The sequence below is a fragment of the Myiozetetes cayanensis genome, unplaced genomic scaffold, assembly GCF_022539395.1.
Source record: "Myiozetetes cayanensis isolate MyiCay16 unplaced genomic scaffold, myiCay2020 scf21, whole genome shotgun sequence".
Lineage (NCBI taxonomy): Eukaryota > Metazoa > Chordata > Aves > Passeriformes > Tyrannidae > Myiozetetes > Myiozetetes cayanensis.
The window spans coordinates 11155077-11176303 of NW_026087423.1; the positions used below are offsets into that span (position 1 = coordinate 11155077).

Genomic DNA, 21227 nt, shown 5'->3' on the forward strand with positions numbered 1-21227 from the left:
AAATCACCTATCCTTCTTTTCCAAAGGAAAACACGATTTTGCTGTATATTTAAAAGTCTGGTACTCCAGTTTACCTTTCACCTCACGAAAGGGCAACCTGGGACATCCTGGCCAATTCTTTCCCTCCTCTATTGCTGGCCTGGGGTGAAGTTTACCTGATAAAAACCAGGGATAAAATCTGCTTTAGGGCAGCAAACTCAATATTCATAATAAATGACTGTTTTCCTCCTTGCAAAGATCAGTGCCATTAAGGTAAGTGTAAAATCCTTGTGTAAGCACTTCATGAGTCAGTCACGCAACTCCTTTTTGCAGACACTAGAAACAGACAAATTGCCTTTTTGTGCATTTTCTCCTGACTTTCCTTAAATGAATTAAGGAAGACAAGAAAAACATGACTCTCAGGAGTATACCTAAATAAGCTTTTTATCAGTTTGAAGCTCTGCCCTTGCCTAGATGGTCACAAGACAGTGAACCTCAGCAAAATAAACCTGTGGGTCTTCAAAAGCCCCAACACACCCAGTAGCAAAGTATCTCAGTTAAAAGGATCCCCTCATGGCAGAGGGAGGGAAACAGCACAAGGGGTAAAGGTAAAAAAAAAGATGTTGTGTATCCTACCAGGTTAAAGCACGCCGTGTAATTCGCAATTAAGGCAATTTTGTGGAAAACCAACAACAATTACGTTGTAAAATACGTCATAGGCAAAGTGCAAACACCTGGCCCTACCTGCAAGATGAAGCACGTACATCTTCTCTGTCCCTCCATGAGAGACTCTGTGATGCCTTCTGGTGTGCAGGATGTGAATACCTTTAATTTACCATTTACCTCAGCAGCAACGACAGCGTTTTGATTTTCTCCTAAATCTGCATATCCCCTCATTAGCAATCCTTTCCCTCCATTAGTGGTTTACTGTTGTTCTATTCTGTAAGCTCCCAGCAAATTAACACTAAATTGAATTCCATAGAAAAAGTTGTTAACAGGTTTTTTCCCCCCACCCCGTGCCTGATTTAATCGCATTTTCTTCTTCAATTTACGCTACATTTAATGGTGGAAATTATTCTTAAGATTGATTTCTGATGATAATGCTTATCACAGCTCAGAGGATTATTCTTCCTGTCTATCTCAGGCTAATTCTCACAGAAAATATTTGATCTGGAACATCTTGTGAAGGGCAAAAGTGATATTTACACAAAAGATGATTTCTTTACCCTTCTGCTCCCCCTTTACAGCACTACACCCAGCCTATGGCAGAAGGCAAAAAGTCCCCACACATTTCCTTCTTTCACAAATAAAACTAGCAAATGGTGGAGAACAGACAGAAGGACTAGAAATAAACCAGTAGAATAAATTCTTATTATGGACAGGCAATCTACCTATGGCCAAGCCTACAAGTAAAGACATTCCTCTACAGTTTTAAAGTGCTCTGAAATTCTTTTAAGAAAAGACAATTATTATTTGTTGGTGGTATGTCATTAATATAACCGTCCATTTAAAAGAAAAAAAAAATTCTCCCCATAAAATTATTGCTTTTAAAGCCCCTGTGCTTCAAATTGTTTGAAGTATGATAAGAAATTATCTGCTTAATCCATTTCTTTCACTTGGGCATTTCAGATTTCATGCAGCTACACCAAGTTTAGTTCTGCTTAACAGACCTGTGAAGCCCTTCATGAAGTAGAAAATGAGTCAGGAGGAAAAAAAAAAAGAATATACAGCCTTAGGGTGGTTTAAAAAAGAGAAAGTGTAGTGCAACTGAAGTACAAGGGAGAAATTCTGAGTTACATCTCTTACTGGCGCTGTAACCAGCTGGAGAATCCGTGTTACCTCTCTGCTTTCATTTTCTGCTGAGGAGGCAGCAGCTGGAGGGAGCTTGTTAACTCCATTTCTTCAGACTTAACGATTCTGTTTCAATCCCTGTCCAAGTGGAAACTGCCTCTTGAGGAGGAGCCTCACCAAATGCTTCATTTACCCAGAGGAAAAGACACTCCCTGCCAGCGTGTTTTGTATCCAGTTTTCGTGCCTCATTCAGAGGATCAGAATCTGGGCCTTTCCTTCACTCTTTTCAGCATAATTCAGCATGATTCAGTCTTGGTGCTGCCAAGGCTGTATCACCTTAAATGGGCTTCAACTACATTATTAACCGAAAGAGTTTAACATCACTTTATTCTTTCATTGAGAATGACTGGATTTGAGTTAATGCTGTCTCCTTAACTCAGACTCTTAACCATTGCTAGCTGAACCACATGTAGAAAATTAAAGAGCAGTTCTCCCTGAGGGTCCCAAATTGCCCACAGTGAAGTGACATCCCTCTGCAGAGTGAAGATGGGAAAGTGAATGTTATGGCAATCTCATCTCTGCCACCGAAAGCTGAAAATCTCTTGTCCTGTTCCCTGGACAGGTTGGAAAGCAATCCAAATTCTGAAGCCCCTTCCTCTGCCAGATCACCAAATGGCATCATTTCTTCTCCTGTGCAAAGTATGTGTTGGAAGTTGCTCAAATGCCAAAACGTGTCGAATCCTGCTATGATGTGGCAGAGAACAATTTCTAAATTTAGGAAGCAATTGCTTTGCTGTCCAGTGAAATGCACACTAAAAAAGTAATCTCCTCTAGGCAAGTCCTCATTTTAAACACCAACTCAGACTTCCCTGAACACGAGCACCAAACCTTTGGAAAAAACAAACGAGGCTGTACAATTCACAATTCCAGCGTTGCAGTTCAGTGTTTCTGTGTGTCTGTTCCACAACACAATCAAAATAACAACAGCCTGTGCTCAGATGTCATCCAATACATAACAACGTGCTTGGCAAATAAAACCACACAGCTCTCTTGGGTAATGCTCCTTTCTGTGCAGGATTTTGACTTCCCTGGCTGCGGTTTTATCGGAGCTCAGAACAAAACCCTGACATTTCAAACATCTTTGCCCAAATGAAAGGCAGGAGAGATCCTTGTTTCAAATACAGCCTGTCTGACACTGCTGCCCTAGAGCAGTTCCTTGCCAGCCTGAACCTTGGGAGAGCTGAGCCTTTGATTCCAGGAATTTCAGAGGACTGAATTCCCAGCTTCTAAAGCCTGAGCGAAAGCGGAGTGAACAACCAAGCAGACAAGCTGGCAACAGAACAGTTTGCTGCCAATTTAAATTACTTTTTCAATAGCCCCACAACGTGGGCTTCAAATACACTGCCAAATCCCCAGCCAGCTAATTAGCATCATTCCTGATTTTGGGAAAGCATCAGCAAGAGTCTACATGCATTCGTCACATACAGGTTTTATCTTCACATAGGTTTGATATTCTGTGAATTAATACAGAATAAAAGATCCAGCACTAGACATGTCCCACATTTAAACTATGACTTCACAGTTCTTCAAACCGGGCACCAATCCTGCTGGGGGAAAAAGGGGCAAACCCCAAATCTCCAAGACTGGATTTCCAAGAATTTTTTGTAAGCATTCAAAAAGAACCAAAGTTAAAACTGGAATGAAATTGCACAGACCAGTCTATGACTGGAAATCATTGATAAATTAAAGGGAGAAAGAAGGCTGTCCCATCAGCCAGTGGTGAGCACTGCAAACTCCCAAAGTACTTTGTCACCTTTGAACTCCTGCCTGTTTATGGGAAGGGGAAGACATTTAGTGTAAAATGTCACCATAAATTAGAATACTGCTGGACTTCTGGAGTTTGTGGGTTTGTTTGTTTGGTTTGGTTTTGAGCTTCTGAGTTTCTTTTAACGATACTAAAAAGTTTTTATATCAGGATCCACCTAAGGACCGTTTGAGCGTCATTCATCTGGATTAACTCCAGTCCACCACAAATAGTAAATCCTGAAAAGTTAAGATCTTTAATTGGGTCATTAGTACGTGCCTAAAACATCCTACCAGATTAATGCAATCGCTTCTTTTCTCCCTCACTTTTGGGGGATGACTCTAATCTCATGTGACTGAAATTCATTCTAAATCAGAGGGAAAAAAAAGAGAGAAGGGGAAAGAATGATAGAGTAACAAACATTGCTTCGCTCAGGGTAAATAATCACACAAGCAGGAGAGTCAGAAAGCTCTTACTCCACACAAAGTGTTTGAGGGGCAACACACCAAGGATTAAGATGCCAAAAGCACTGGTAGATTTAGTCATTCTGAGAGCAGGGGAGCTGCCCAGAGGTCAGTCCGTCACACAGGGAACCCCCTGCACATTTGTCAGCCAAGAGACAACCCTTCCTCTGAAAGCAGATTCCTCCTGTGGACTGGATGTGCCATTGAGACGGGTTCTCAGCCAAATTTAGTGCAACTTCCTGGCTTGCCAGCAAGACAAGGTACATCACAACGCTCCCAGGAGGCTTAATCCCAAACCTGACGTCTCACTGTTGGTCTCAGTAAGCTCTGGCAGCCTGGGAGCTGATAACTGATTTCTGTGGCATTAGAACTCTCTGCTGTGCTGCTGTATTGTGACACTGCAGAGCAGTCCACGAGTGAAAGTGCACGGGAATTCAGGACTGGAAGAAAAAGTGAAACATCCGCCTTTGTTTTTGGAAATTTTCAATGGAACTTCATCTGCATCCTCGGAAATGGGAATCCTTATGATTTTTAAAACCTCCTCTATTCTAAAAATCTAAAGAGGATGGTGATCAATGGATTTTTGAAGACTATACACAAAAGAGGTTACATTTTAAATATGGCCCAAACTTCCAAATTAGGTGATACAAAATCCCTCACTTTTTCAGAAGCATGAACAAAGAAACAAATGCTTTTGAAGCACAGAGCTGACCATTTCTAAACCTGTGAAGAAAGGTACGTTAATGTGACCTAAATTTCACTGCTTTTTAATCAGCAGCTCTTCAAAAGAACAGGCAATTAAGGAGTAATAGAGGGATTTTCCTCTTCCTCTGAAAAAGCTTCATTACACAAACTCAGTTACTCTCTACAGTGACAGGCAGATGCACAGGCAAAGAACAGCTCCTCTTTTCAACTGGGTGAGCTGAAAACAGGCTTCTAAAAATAATTTGTTTTGTTCAGCAATAGCTTTTGTCATTATTCTTCTTTCTGCTATTCTTGCAGTCTCTGAGGAAGGCTAATTTTCCTTCACAGATCTCTGCATGTCTTCTAAGAGGCTCTGATTTTTCAGCCTGCTTAGGAATCAGAAGGGGCATTCACAGGGTGAAAGACATTAATGTCACTTGAATCAAACCCACTTGAGACACTTATTGCCATATTCCAAAGAAAAGACTCAAAACAGGAATTGTAGGGGGAGAAAACGGGAAAGAAAAATATTAAAGCTGTTGTTCCCTAGCAGAAATAACCATCTTACTTTTATTCAGTAACTTAATATTTACAATTGGGAAAACAAAACAAAACAAAACAAAACAGAAAGAATGAGCACACTCTGTTTCTTTCAAGGCACCACTCAGATTGCAGTGAAGTCACACACAGTAGCAATTCCCATCCAGTGTCTGTCTCATTCCATCAACAGGATGAGACCACAGGCAAGCAACACTTTCCCATGGGATGAACTCCTGTTCTGCTGCAGAAGCACTCTCAGTCCTTTCCTGTCGTGGGGAACACCCCTCTCCTCCCTCCCTGGCTCCGTGAGCATCCCATTCCCAGCTGGATCAGAACCCTGGAACTGCTGAATGGGACACAAACTCCCTTCTCCTTCCATGGCAGATGCTCTTAGAACCCTGAAGTTTGGAGAAGGACACGACTGATGGAAACCAGATGGAAAAATCAGCAACAAGCCCAGAGGACTTCCAATGAGTCACAGATCACAGCTGGCAACTTGGCCTTGGAAAGTGATCATAAACACATTATTGCAGGGCTTCTGTAGCTTCTTATTTCATCAGTGTTTTGGAACTGTAGAGCTTTTTTTTTAATAATAAATTTACTTTTAGTGCCACGTATCCATTAACACGGGGTTCCCAAAACATCACGTTTACTATTTGCAGTATACAAGCAAAATTACGCATTTGAGATACATTTTCTGATAACTGAGAGTATTTTCTAAATTATTACTCAAGTTGAAACAGTTATTTTGAATTTGCCCTGAATAAAAATTTGAAAAAAAAAAACTTCTGCTTTTCTTCACAGTCATCATCACACTTTTCTTCAGTACTGACAATTGTAGATCTCTTACCTTAAATAAATCAGAAGTGTATAAATCTCAATCTGCAAATGAAATCTGGCACTCGTCAATTTGAGTGACTAAGCACTTTTTCAGACTTTATTTTTAAATTGTGAGCTCTAACTCCTCCTTCTGACAAGAATTCACAGAAAATCCTGACATTACCAAACCTGTGCTTTCTGTGAGAAGAACTTCAATCCAAAAATACTAAAGCATGGACAACTTTCTCATGCACCACCTAAGATTGGCAAGATTAAAATCCTGAGTGGCTTCAGAGGGTTAATGCTGACCCTGAAGGAAAAGGGCTTCCCTGCCTATAATATTAGGTAAAATATCACACCCATCCAACACCCCATGGGATTCAGCCACTTCAACATGGATTAACAGAAATTTTACACTGCCTTCCTGACTATTCTTTTCAGCTCACTGAATACAGTGTTACCTTTTTCCCAAAGGTAGAGATTTCCCACTCACACTGGAGGGGTTGTCTTGGTTTTAAAATTAATTATATGGTAATGTGCTAAAAATGCTGTTACATGGGAGGACTGCAGACTTATTCATTTTCCAGGTAAGGACACAGTCCTATTGCAGGCAAATGATTTTCCAGAATCTGAATAGTTGAGATCTTGTGAAGGGTATGTCCCAGCTCATCTGTCAATCTAAACTGGTTCATGTGGCAAGAAAACGCACTCACAAGGCTAGAATCCAAGAAATAGAACTGAAATTAAAATACTGAACTGAAGTAAAAAAAAAGCCTGCAGAAGATATGAGAAACCCCTGCTGATACAGCAGTAAAAGGGGAACAGTGTGGGGAAAACTCACAGCAATTTTCTGTATTGGGGATGTTCTGCAAAAGGAGGATTTTGCCAAGGAAAAACACATACATAGCAGTTCACAGCAAATAACTGGCAAAGTCAAGCATTTGATTCACCAAATTTCCCATATTATGATCTGCAAGCCTCCAGCTCTGAGGTCAGCAGTGGTTTCACTGCAGACACAAAAGCAGACAGAATCTCCCTGGCGTGCAGACACTGCAAGGACACGAGGGGAGCCAGGCAGATTGCTCAGCTAATTCCCAGCATTTCTCCCTGGTGGGTGAAGAGCTGTTTCTCTCCTTCAAGGTAATGCTCAGCTGCATCCCAAACTACAAACTGTCCTCCCAGTGGATGAGATGGGGCTGCTGAGCTCAGAGTGGGCAGTGTTTTGCTGCCTGCTGCCCTGGGCACCTCTTTGGAACAGGCAGCTGTGGTAAATCTGCAGCACTGTGAGACACAGAGGTTTCAGGGAATAACCTGTTGTGGTATCCAAGAGCTTCTCTTTGGAACAATGCCCAGTGTTCCCGGGTCACAGATCCATTGCAAGGGGCAGCAGTGCCAGCCAGAGATGGAACAGACAAGCAGCCAACAGCAGGAACATTTATATCTTCTATATTTTGCCCTTCCCACTGTGACTTCAAGCAAAAGCGAAGAGATTACACACCTAAGGCTATGCTTAAACTGTACACCAAAAGGCTTAGCTCTATAAAACCCTGTTCTAGTCAAGAAATACTGACTTTAAACTTCTGGTTGCCCTGCTGACTCCTACAACTAGCTTGACCCCTGCAATAATTCTGTGTTTGTGGGTCAAATTCTCTTGCCCCAAATGTGCAACTATGGATTTTTTTTTTATTTACTTATTTGTTTCTAGAAAGAGAGAAAGGAGGAGGCATTTATTTTTCTTAGCTCCTTCATCATTCTTTCAGTAAAAGAGATCAGAATTTCCCCCTTTGCTAGAAATGCAGTATTTACTTCTGGGCACTGAGCCCTGTAAAATGTAGGCTTTAGGGTCACTACAGAACACTCACAATTTAACAGATTCAGGATGGTTTTTTACATGTACTCCTATTATTTGGCCTGATGCTTGGAATCCTATACATCTGGATTCGTGGAAAGAAAATGCTCCTTCAGAGTAGTCCACAGTCTGGTGATTATGGGACTCATCAGGGATCATAATTGACAATTTCACTGGACTCCCAGATTATTAAAATAGATTATTTAATTTCTATGGGACTTCTAGGATGTAAGGTTTTGCTTAATAATAATTTGGCACTATAGAAAATCCAGGAAGCATCCATTATTCAGTCAGTCAGCCTATAAAAATTACATGACTTTTAACACACTTTTTAATTGCTTTTAATTATTAACATTTACATTGCTCTCAAAATGACAAAGTGTCTCAGCTGGAGACATGGTTAAATTTTTAATAGCATTGGAAAGCAAAAGCAACAAATCTCAGACTGTGGATCTTAAACATACACAATATTACCTGAATCCTATCTTACCATATCTTTAATTTGTAGGATTTTGTCAGTTAGGGGAATGGTGAGGCTACCAGAGATCATGATGCAATGGGCTTGCTCACTGCATATTTCATATTTCTAAAGGAAAACACTCATTACAGGAAAAACTTCACATGAAGTGAGTTCTTTTATTCCTCTGCAAAGCCATGTCAAACACTTTGAAATTCTGCAATTTTAGAATTGCCACTGGAGATCATTAAATATACAACATTTATTGCCCCAAACAGAAAAGCTGCACCTGTGTTCCCTTCCTTGTCTCTCTGTGGCTCTCTCTTCAGAACTTTTCCCCAGCTTTATATGCTGGATCTTCAAATTAATTCTACTCTTGGTCTGGGTTTATGAACCTTAAGAAAGCAGAGGTAGGTTTTATTGAAATGTCTTTTTTTTTTTTTAATTGAACTATGGGGTTCTTTCTCTTATGATTTTTGACACAAAGCTGACATTTTCCTGCTGGTGTCACCATTGGGGATCTTCCATTTTACATGACCTGCATTTCAGGTGAAGTTCCTCAACATCTCTGCCAGCAAGCAAACCTTTTACCATCTTTCCAAACATCTATTTGCAAAAACCTCAGCTCTGCCTTCACTGTTAACCACACAAGAGTAAATGAGGCACTAATGTCATTAGGGTGCCAAGAGATACCTTGAATATAATTCAGGTTGACTCACAGCCAAAGACAGCCAGCCTGTAATGCTGTTACAACATCCCCACAGGCTTCCTGTTCCTTCTTCTCCAGAAAATCACTCACCCAACTAAAACACAGTTGAAACAATTTCCATTTGAGCCCTGGATGGGTCTCAATCCTCTGACAGGGATTTTGGGAGTATGTAAGTGGGAGTCAGACTCCCTGTGAAAGGCTTGGACCCGTTTGGAGAGCTGGAAGTCCCTCTGAATGCTTGAGACATTAGAAACTATTTATCATAGGGAAAAATAAAGAGAGAAACTTGCTTTTGTTCCTTCTGAAGCAAACCTGCAAGCAACACCTCTTGCTTCAAATCCAAGCAATAAGAAACCCTGTGTGACAACCAATGTACAACTCCATGTACACAGGAGATGTTCAATCTACCATAATTAGCTCCTGAAGCTGTAAAGTTGTGTCCTAAGAGATTCACTACATAAATGAGAAGTGCCCAGAATCCTATTTAGGGATTTTTTTTTTTCAACTTTCCTACACTGAGTTCAGAGAAAAGCAATCACCAGATTTGCAAACCACACAACATTTTTTACAGAGAAAAACAAGAACAGATTCTCTTCTGAATACACTGTTGTCAGATTTCTCTTTTACTCACTCCCCACTTCATAACCTTGGTTTACATTTCAGAATCTGACAGGAGCAGGGCTTATTCCACTAAACCAAATTACAGGTATTAATTAATGGCTCTTGCTTGTTTGCCAGCTCCTGCAAGCAGAAGGGTAGATAAAAATGTATTTACAGCAGAATTTAATTACCCATTTTCAAGCCACTGGCCTCCTGGCAAAAGTCTCCCAGTCTAGTGCAGAATAGGACTTGGATTAAGAATTAATTTACTGTCAGCCATGATCTGCAATTTAATGGCTTAATCAAGTTTGCCATGAAATTGGTAGGGAGCTCTGGAGCCTAATATTGCCCCAGAGCCTGCTGCATCTAAAGACAGGTTTCAGAGATCCATAACATAATCATCATCATCCAGCAAATCCAAGAGCTCTCTCACATAATCAGGAACTGCCTCTAGCAAGTTTACTACTCACATTACACAGTTGTAGCTCAGGGGTTTGAAGTTCAGCACATACACTGCACTCCTTCCTCCTCTTCCAGCTAAACCTCCCCAAAAAACTGTACTTGCAGCAAGGTTAGCATGTAAGTACAGGCCAGCCTGTGTCAAACACATCCTCTCTTGTCTTTTCAATTTAAGATGTAAATACAGGAAGCTGTTAATGAAAAGAGACAAAGGGTTTTAACACATAAATGCTTCTTTTAGCTGTATTCAGAACTGCCCCTCCAGTGGGCAGTGTGATTATAGAGTTCCTTCTATAGGAGCACAGCTGAAGATGGAAATAGAAGATGAAGACTTTGAAATCGCAGCTGAGATAAAATTAGCTGCAAACCGAGCCTTTTGCTTGTTAAAATTTTTAAATTTAAAAGATCTTGATTGCTTTTAAAAATAAAATCGACCCACATTCTCTACTAGAAACTAAGTGATGGAATAATAAAAGCCTTACTGCTGAAATAGCAAATGTCATGCTAGAAATAGGGGTATAAAAACTGTTCTCTTGAGCTTCCAAAGCCAGATTTTTAATGGGCTCAGAGGCTCCAGCCTTTCAAAAAATATGAATAAGCTTCTCACATGGGGTGTTCAGCTGGGCTGAAATACTCCAAACTCTCTGCAAGTTATCACTGGTTTTCAGAATATCCTGGGGGGAACTCCTAGGAGTGCTCTGAACACCACACCATCTCAGCAGCTTACCTATCCTACCACTTTTTCCCTGCTGAGGTCATGAATCATGCCCATGTCTCCCATTCTGCCATCCATCAATATTTACACCGTATCTGGCACAACGTTACCAGCACATCCAAAGGTTTGTTTTTGCAGCACTGAGGACTGATGGTTTTTTTTTTTTCCTCTTCTCCTTCTGTAATTTTCTTTTTTCCCTTTTTTATTCCTCCCCCTTTCTAAAAAATAACCTCAAAGCTCATTTATTCTCAAAACAGAGCACCAAAGGTAAAACAATCCCAACTCTGAAACACCAAACAATGTGTTATTCCCATATATTCTACAACACTGCTTTGTTTAGTTATCTGCAGTGACTTTTTTCTCATACCATGAGAACTTCTTCAGAAGCAAGAAAACTCTGCTGTTTTATTCTAGTTTTAGAGTGTTGCTGCATATTCTGTATTAAACTCCTTAGGTCGTGTATTACAGGGATATGTTGTGATACATTATGACATTTATTCTTAGGAAATATTATGGCATTTATTCTCTGACCTTTCAGCATGGGTTTGCCTCCAAAGATGGATGAGAATATAGTTTTTAAACTCTTCAGCATCCTAAAAAAAAAAGAATCAGTGTGTACCTTATCAGAAAAGCAGAATGGTCATTCAAAAGTGTATTCAAAAACCTGTTTTGCAGCATTATCACTCCACACATCACAACTCCAGTGTGTGTTAGCTCTGCTCGCTCCACTTACACATCAGCAGCCTGCTTTCTTTCTCCTCTCCCCACCACAGTGTGCCCAGCCCTCCCTGTGTGCTCTGTTGCCACAGGGGATTTTTGAGATCCCATCACAACGGGAAAGTAGATATTTCCAAACCTAAAATTTTTCTGGACCTCCACCTAAATTTTTAAACTGTCAGCTGTTTAAAACCCAAGTGCCGCTCTCCCAAAGTTCCTCCCCGATGCATCTCCCTCCAGCATCAGCCAGTGGCAGGTTTAATGCTTTGCTTAGTAAATTCAGAACAGAATTTTCTTCCCCTGTTGAAGTTTTCACCCTGGATTCCTTCCTAACCAGCTGCAGAGGGAGCAAAGCCCGCCCCCATCTCAAGTGGGAAGCCAGGCTGCAAACGTCAAAATGCCAAGGCACAAAATAGCATACTTGTCCCAATTTCTTCGTGTTAGTTTGGTATCCTTCAAAAAAAAAAAACCACCAACAACACATAACTCATTAATTATAACCTTTCAAAAGTGTTTTCCTTTCCCCCAAACTGTTAAAATTTAGTAGAGCTGCAGCCAAAGTTCTAATAAAACTATTTTTAGCTTTTGTCATGCAGAGAACATCATGAAGAGTCTCATCCTTCTATTAATGCAAATGCCTTTAAGCAGTCAGTGCAGGGAACTTTAAAATATGCTAATCACTGTGTCTTTGGACTCCAGTCTCTAATGTCTTTGCTGATGTGTACATATCACAGACAGGGTAAGTAAAGGGAACACCATCATTTAAAGTGTCAATTTATTGACAACTACACAAAGTGACAGCCATATGCATATTTTATGGCCACATTTATATATTTCATTAATTTCCACGTTTGACATCCTTTTAATACATACTCCTCTTATTTTCTGGGGTCTGAGCTGAATTGCCACAGTGTGTTATAAATGGAAATGCTTTTGATAATCACATGCACTGGTTTTCTTTTTAAAGTGGTTCAGTGCTGATGAAAGGGGCCAGATTGACGGCCTTGCAGATTGGAGTTCCCTGTTAATCCACAACGAAAACAAGGCACAGTCAGGGCAGTAGCTCAGCCAGTTTCCCTCCAGTGCATCTCCATTTAAATCCCTAAGAGAAAAGCTGAAAAAACCAACGCACACATCACATCTCTAAGTCACAGCCTGACTCTGCCCGCTCATATCCTTGGCCTTGCTTCTTATTTTTAGTAGCAGGGAAAGTAATCAGAGAAAGCAATGCCTTCCTGGGATTGGGCTGCTGCCCATGAGCTGCTTTACAGCACACACTGAATCCAGCAGCACACACCACTCCCAGGCCAGCACACACATCTTCAGAGTGGAGCTCGAACACCACACGAATTTAATCCAATAGAGCATCGAGGTGAAGTTGCTGGGTCTCCCTTAGATGCTCCTCATCTACTGGGAGTTCCATCAGCAATGACAGAGACATTCTTCAGCGTGTTGTGATGAAAAGGACAAACTACCCAAGACAGATGCACGTCACTCCCAATTTATATAAATCTACTGTTTATGAAAATTAATATTTTTAATTAGAAATGTGAGCGAAATATCAGAAAATATTATTTTGGATTTTACTCATCTACCACACAGTGTACAGCAGACAGAGTCACATCTGAAAGACGGCCTGGACAGTTGTTCAAACCCTCTGTTAGCACCTAATCTACAAAATTAAAGTAGAAATGTAAAGAACAAAGACCATCCTTTAAAGACACACAAATAGGTCAGCAATTGGAGGAGAACATGCTATCATAGACATAAATAAACAAATAAAACCACAGGATTTTAAACCAACAAAAGTAGCTCAGCCAGAATACTTTAAATGACATATGGCTCAGTCATATGGCTCCACGAACACAATGGCCAAAACCAGGAGGGTTTTATTGTGCAGTGATATCTGTGAGCCTACAACTTCCTCAGACACCTCCCTGAAATGCTCAAGAAAAATCCTGCCTGCCCTAAGGAACTAGGAATGTGTTAATAAAGAGATAATGGCTCATTGCCATCTTACTAGACATCCAGTTACATCACTGTTTCCTCATCTCAATAAAATTTCATAAAGAATATTAGCCTGAGATTTCTGCACAAGATCAAATCCCACTGAAATGAATCTTCCAGGCTTCTCTGGAAATGTTGGTTATGTATAGAATTGCATTTTATCTTTTGTTAAGATGAAACAATACAGCTGTTGGAGTGTCTTTCCAAGTGTTTGCATTCATTTGTTCTCCAGGGGAAGACACCTATGCCACGTTGTTTCTGGAATTCCAACTGTTAGAAATAATCTGCATGGCAGCTACACAAAACATGTCATCCACTGCTAAAGAAGGAACCAGGGGGTTTCAAGATATATGATCATGAGTGGTCTTAATGCGTGTCACATTCTCTTCCCTTCTGTCTGCATTTCCCATTTCATGACTTCTAAAAGACCACAGAGAGAAAGGGTTAAATTATATTTGCCTGCTGACATGAACAGTCTCAACCACGCCTTTGAGACCATGAACTCAAGCCAAGACACTTTTGGCTCTCTGTAAGCATATTTTTAAAGCGTGTTGCTAATTATTTATACAGCTCATTATCTCCTTGCTATGGTGAGCACGACTCACTTCCCTCATCCACCCACTGCCTCTCAGGTAACGATGAGCTAATGGTTTGAATGTGTCTCAAACTATTATTTTTATTTTTTTTTCTTTAGGAAGAAATAATTACCCATCCACACTCAACAGCACATCTTTACACAGCACAGGGACTGTTAGAATGAATTTACACAGGTTAGTAACAACTACACACACCCCAGAACCACAGAATATCCTGCAGGGATCCACAGGGATCATCACAGTCCAGCTCCTTGCCCTGCACAGGACAGCCCCCAGAATCCCCCTGTTCCAGAGCCCTGTTCTGCTCAATCTTCTGCTCATCAAAGCACCTTCACTACAGCATCACTGGACTCACTGGTACCAGCTACTCACAGTGGTAAATAACTGGGGTATTGCACATCCTTCCCTCACCTCCCCAATTTAACAGCACTCCTGAACGCTGCACAGAAATCTGTGCATATAAAACATGCATGAGTGCTAAGCACAGGTTGAGACAGGAATCTGTGAACTCCAACACACGCTAATACATTCCTGTTCACACATCTCAGCTTCTCTGGTCATGTTTGATGAAAGGGGACAGCCCAGAAATACAGTTTTAGACATCTTTTTGACACTCAATATGTTTTTCCCCAGCGCACTGTTTATCTCTGGTGTTCACCACCAAGCCACGGGCTCATCACAGGCTCTGACATCCATATTCAGGGAGGGATTTCATTTAAAACATCTTTCTCCCAGCTGTGTTGACTTTTGCAAAGCACTGTACGCTTTGTACAGCATTCCTATAAACTGCATTTTTGATCCAGCGCTTCTGGTGTTTTTTAGCCAGTGAACAGCAAGTCTGGTAGCTTTGAGCAGCCTTATTGCTACAGATCTAATCATTAGGACTTCTCCAGGAAACAGAGGGAAATGTTTCTCCAAATAATGATTGTCTACATTTATGTGCTGTTAGAGAACAATTTGATTATTCATACAGATAAGGCTGTTTCTTGTTTGCACTACTCATATTACCAGCCTTGCTGACTTCAGTGGTACTACTGGTAATCAGAATTTGGCCCATGTGAAAAAAAAATGAACACCAACACCAGGACAAGGACTTGCAAATACTTAGGAAAAATCAAATCTCAAGCCAAAATCAGAGACCCATCACCTAATACACCTCGGAATTCAGCAGCAACACCACTGAGCTTAAAGGTTTTTGTATGGGGTTTGGGTTTAAGGCTCATATTTTGCAGTAACACCTGAATACTTTGCCTCCCACCAATTTACTGGACAAGAAGCCTTGCAAATGAGGCTACTACAGGATTCTGCAGTCTGATTCATCAGGACTGAAGTTAATTAAATCATATTCCCTCCTCAGACATACTATTTTGTCGTAAAGACGATTAAACAAGAAGCAAATGTAATTAGGAGAGGAAAAAGTATAAGTCAAAAAATTAATCTCATAACATGTTTCAGAAAAATAAACTAATAAACCACCTTGCCTTTTGTTTTGCTGTAGCTGAGATTCTTCAGCTTTCTTGTCTGATACAACTATTGCACTTGATGAGGCAATTTAGTGGGAAACTGGGACTGTGACAACAGACATTCCATTTAGGAGAAGGATCATATATACAGCCAGGCTTATGCAGATGGTGCCCTTTCAGAGAGCAATCAACAGCACACCGGGGGGGTGAGGTTTATGAAAATATAGACTGCATCCATAAACACACAAGCCAGATTTGAAAATATATATATAAACTGTCTCTTAAACAGAATCCCAAGTCATACCCCACGTGCAGAAAATAATTGTTTGAGGGGAAGTGGAACCCCTGAAGGTTTGTGTCACTGGGTGCCTGTTGGCTGGAGGGATCTCAATGAGAGGGTGCAAAACACAGAAAGGAAAACCAAGTGCTGCAAGCACTGCCCAGGCATGAGAAAATCTGCATTTGCTTCCTGAGCCTGTCTTTGACTTTCTTTAGATATTAATTGGCTCATTTGTTCTGTTCTTTTTAGGGGAATGGACATAAAGACGTGTCATTGCTCTTGTCTGTTTAGATCAGATTCTCTGCTCAGTTATACTGGAGTCATTCTGGGATGTCTCACAGATCTGCAGCCACAAAAGCCAAAAGCCCAAGTTTTAATATAAGAATCTGCAGAGTCTGAATATACCATATACCATAAGGGTTACCAGAAGGCCTTACATCTGAATTTCGTAATGCAGCAGGATTAAGGAGAGAAATCACAGCTACAGACCTATAACATTTGAAAAATATAGGGTTTTTTCCAGAAACATAAGAAGGCAGCAGTGCATCCATCACAGGCAAAATGCCCTGACTCTCAAGGCCTGACTCACCTGTGCTCTTTTGAACACCTGAGCACTCACTGTGGCTCTGATTAGTCCACCAAAAACAATGGAATATCCACGACAAGAGTGTCTTTCTTAAAAGGTCATATTCGAGTCAACAACCTCTTTAAACCGTGGGAGTAAAAATATTGGGTTCTAGGGAAGGAAGGAAAAAGGTCAGCCTGCTTTCATGGCTGCTAATTTAATCCAGCCTTATGCTGGGCATATCTCATTGTTTGGGACTTCAGATATCTTTCACTGTTTCTACTCATTCAGGAATGTAACGACCTGCTTGAACTCCGAGTAGAAAAAATGCTTTTTAAACCACATTAAGATCTATTTTTGATGGAAGTTTACTTCTCAGCCTGCAGCTAAAAAAGGCTTTTATGATACTGGCACCGTATCAATAAATTCAAAACAGAATTCTACATTTGCACAGGCAACAGCTAATCTAGAAAATACCATTAGAAATGGAAAGCTATATAAGTCATTGCATCTGTACAGAGAGAAAATTGATGATGGAATGGTAAAGCTCATTGGGACTCAGTGCCACATATTTTAAAATTCTCAAAAAAAAAAAAAAGACACAAAATGGTAAAAATTCAAATACATTATAATCAACTTCAGCATATTTCAAAATCCAGATACTGGGTTGGCCATGGACATCGCTGGTTTCATTGCTAAAAATCTCACACATGTACAGGGCACTGGAAAACCAGGTAACCATGAAAAGTTCCTTTTGTAGAGCCAGCTGCCTGGACTAAACACTGATTATTATAATCAGAAGCATTCGTTGTTTTTTTTAATTACACTAATATTCTGCCACCATTAAAAGATTGCAAACCACCTCTGAACAGCAAGCAATTAAAAAATACTATTTTTTTTTTCTACAGCACAGTTTTCGCCTGTTATTACAAACATCCAGTGCTGTGACCTCAGTAAACAATGAATCCAAGGGAACACTTGGGAAGCATGAGGGATTCCTGCTTTGCACAGAGGCAAAAAGCCTTGAATGGAGTACAGTGTGTATTTTAGAGGAACCCACTTATCACAAAAGGCTGAAGCATCTCCAGTTTCTCCATCGTGCCCCTGTGCTAAAGGGCCTTCTCTCAGCAAACTGCTGTTGTTATAGAAACTCTGCTGACATGCTGCTCCTAGGGTGCAAGTGGCATTATATGCACGCTAATGCCCTTTTTTATCAGCCTCAGTTCCAAATTCACAAGCAGGGAGCTGCACGTCATCCCCCACAGCTGCAGGCAGAGTCAGATGCTGCTGTTGCGTGGTAACCACCAGGTAAGTGGTGGGAGCCTCTTGTATTTGTGTGCTTGGAGAGGCAAGGACAGAAGGCAAAGGGAACACTGGGCTGTGGGTAAAAAAAATTTGGCCTCTGTTCACTAAAACACAGAGCTTTCCAAACGCTGCTGAAACATCACATTACCAGAATGAAAAATCGCACTTATTTCTTCTGATCTGCGGTGGAAATGACTAAAAGTTGTTGTCATTGTTACAGCTGTGGCAATTCATTAAAAATTAAATAGGAGGGAACAGCAGGTTAAAACTGAGCCCCAAAGTACTGTGAGTAGAGTACCAAAGAAACATTATTTACTATTTTGTTAGGAAATGTCAATCCTGGCATCAGAGGATGAAGCTCTCTCGCTGTCCATACTACACCTCTATGTAAACAACAGCATTTTAAATAGAGTCTGATTTGGGTGTCCACAGTTCACCCTTTATCCATTAGGTTGCTACTGCCCAGAAACCATTTATATTTTGTGTGTTCCCCTTAAATACTGGCAAACTGAGCAGTGAGACTGCATGGACCCAAAGGTACAGTCTGTGCTGGACAGAAATGATGGAAATAATCATGTCTCTATTCTGTTCTCAAGGTCCAAATCCAAACCACTGCTGTTTGTTTTTTACAACACTTTATGCTTCTTCAAAGCACGAATTATTTGTGTAAAGGAAATTGTGTAAAGCAAATCAAAATTCTCACCAATTCCAGTGGCACCCCAGTTTTGCCTGAAGTTGGGTCTTTTGTAAGTGTGGTGGGTTTGGGTGTGCAAACAGCTGCCTCACCTCCCAAATGCCTCCTGTGTAGGGAACTTTGACACCACATTAGAAGACTGACTTCACTTTTTTTCACCAGAAATGTCTTTCACCAGACCTTAACATTCAGTTCACATCACAGCTATGTAATTATTCCTTTCAGAAGCAGAGATGCAAAGAAGGCATTAGCAGCCGTTCAAAATATCACATTTATGCACTTTTCTCCTGTCATATTAAAGATAATTACTTCTGATGCAATCAAACTCATAGCCTTCAAATGGATAAATCCAGCACCAAATTTAGAACCTCAAGCTTCAAATCTCAGGCTCTCAAAGCAAAGCTTTAAGCCTTTACTTTCGGTTCAGAGAGGTACAGAGAAGAATTGGGAGAACATAAGGTTTAAAAGTGGTACTTTTTATGACTTTTCTCTAAATTATTCTGTTGGTTACTTTAGTTAGTGGTTTGAAGCACTAGTTAGTTAGTGCTTTGAAGATCAAAGGTGATATATGAACTACACCTCATAACTCAGTCACCAAGAGAAGGGGATCAACACCTGGCCAATCCTTCCACAAGTTTCTTCTCTGAACTCAAAAGGTGCCTGAAAACCAGAATGTGTGCAAACACATAGAAATCCAACTGGAAAAAAAAAATCTTCTGATGCTTAGAACCAAACCAGGTTGGAATGTGCTGATCATAACCTCTAAGAACAGGATCCTGCACTTTTTATTTACACAACCAGAACGAAGCATTGGAATTTCTGCTTATGCCATGTTTTTGTTTATTAAATTCCCATTTCATGCTTAAACTATGTCACTAGTGCATATGTATTTTATAAATAAATATTACTGCCATTCTACAAGATTTTAGGGCATCAATACAAAATGTATTGCTCTGAAGGTGGTGGAGGCTAAATCCTCCTTCCCCCAAACAATCCCTCCCTCAGAAACCCCCAACCCCCTGATATTTGCACATGCAAACAAGAAGAACCCACAATCAACCAACCAACCAACCAAAAGCAGAAGGATGGATTGAAAAATGAGACTTCAAATTCATCAGTTGCCATAAAACTGTAACAATAAAGACAGGACTTACTAGAAACTGCCAGTGATGATGTCTTTGATTTAGGGTGGCGACATGAGACTTAGAAATCTGTGCCTGTTCTATAAACTGGGTCTCATCAAATATGTTCTGTGATGTTGCAGGCTGCAGACATGATGGATCATTTCCAAACTGTGCAGAATAAAAGAAAACAAGTCAAGTGTTCTGGCTGAATAGCACTGGCTCTTCCTACCATGCAGGGGGCTTCGTTAACATGTTTTGCATTGCATGTTCCCCCAAAATCTGCATGAAAGGGATGGTTAATTGTACATTACATACAACAGAAACCAACCTAAACTAATAAATTCAGCCTTGCTGAACAAACATTGTTGTCAGGGAAGGCACTGACCGAAGTCCAACATAAAACTCCAAAATAAAGTTGAGTGATGTGGTCATTGTCCCTTGCAGGAGATTAATTTCAGAGGGTAAATGAAAAACTCAGTTTCGATATTTCCTCTAAGGAACACAGGGACATAGAGCCAAGCAAGTTTGTTAGAATGCCTTGGTAATAACAGCAAGTTTCTGGTAAAGATTATACAAAACATCAATAGAAAGAGAAATCCTTGAGTTTTTTTGCTGTCTCACCCACATAACTCACTTAAGGCTTAAGGGGGATCATTAGATTTGATATTTCAGGTCTTTTTGGATGGAGTCAGTGAAGTCAACATTCCCAAATTCCTTTTCGAAGAAGGTTTGGGAACAGCCACCTCAAATACACTAATTTTCATGTAAATATAACTTAATGTCAACATATTTCTGAGAAACCTTGAAAGATCCTGAATTTGAGATAGTTCAGGACTACTTAATTCTCTGCTAAGCATATTTTTATCAGTCAACATTTGCAAAATGACTCAACAGAGACCATGAATTATCAAGACAGGCACAACACAAAATCACTGAAACCAAAGGAATATCTCCCACTGATCTTTGGGTAAGATCCTAATTGTTTACAGCTTAGCTCCATAACCCGAGAAAAGATCCAATAAAGCAGTTCTCCCCTCAGGCAAAATTAGCTTCCCTTCCTTACACCACAAGTCAATCCATTTTAATGCCACCTACAACAAGCAAGGGTCATGTGCATTTTTAAGCTGCTTCTTCAAGAAACAGAAAAACTAACTAATTAAAAAAAATTAAAAAAAAGGATATAAAAAATATTGTAGCATAGCATCAGCACTGTGGCAGTCTTAAAAGAATCCAAGTTTGATGTAAAGTCCAGCACGGAATGCAATTAACTTGTTCCTCCCAGTCTCAGAAGAAGATTAGCAAATTGCTAAGATGATTATATATAAAGATACTCATGGGACTGTCCCCTTCATGGACAGTAGTGAATGCTGCCTGATCCACTGCATAAGAATGGATAAAGCCTGTCCAAAAAAAAAAATCTTACAAATTTGAAGACTTAATTTACGGGGCTATAAGTCAAGTGATAGAGAGAATTGAGGGGAAGAACAGCAGGGAAGTCGGTGCAAGGAGGAAACTCCTCCTGGCATGGGTAAATGGTGTAACTTCTAAAGGGTGCCCAACATCAAGCATTTGAGCACAAAAACCTGAGCAGTGCAGTACTTGTCAC

At 40.4% G+C, this 21227-nt stretch overlaps 1 protein-coding gene across 20 annotated transcripts in view; it reads right to left on the reverse strand.

Moving 5' to 3' along the window:
* RIMBP2 (RIMS binding protein 2) overlaps positions 1–21227 on the reverse strand; it is a 115114-nt gene that overhangs the window by 67059 nt on the left and 26828 nt on the right. For 2 of the 20 annotated variants that reach the window (XM_050318349.1, XM_050318347.1), the window contains exon 1: positions 19652–19789. The exons of the other annotated variants lie outside the window; for them this stretch is intronic. The gene's annotated coding sequence lies outside the window, so the exon portion shown is untranslated. Of the gene's footprint in view, positions 1–19651; positions 19790–21227 lie in introns of those variants that run through there. 20 annotated transcript variants of the gene reach the window in all.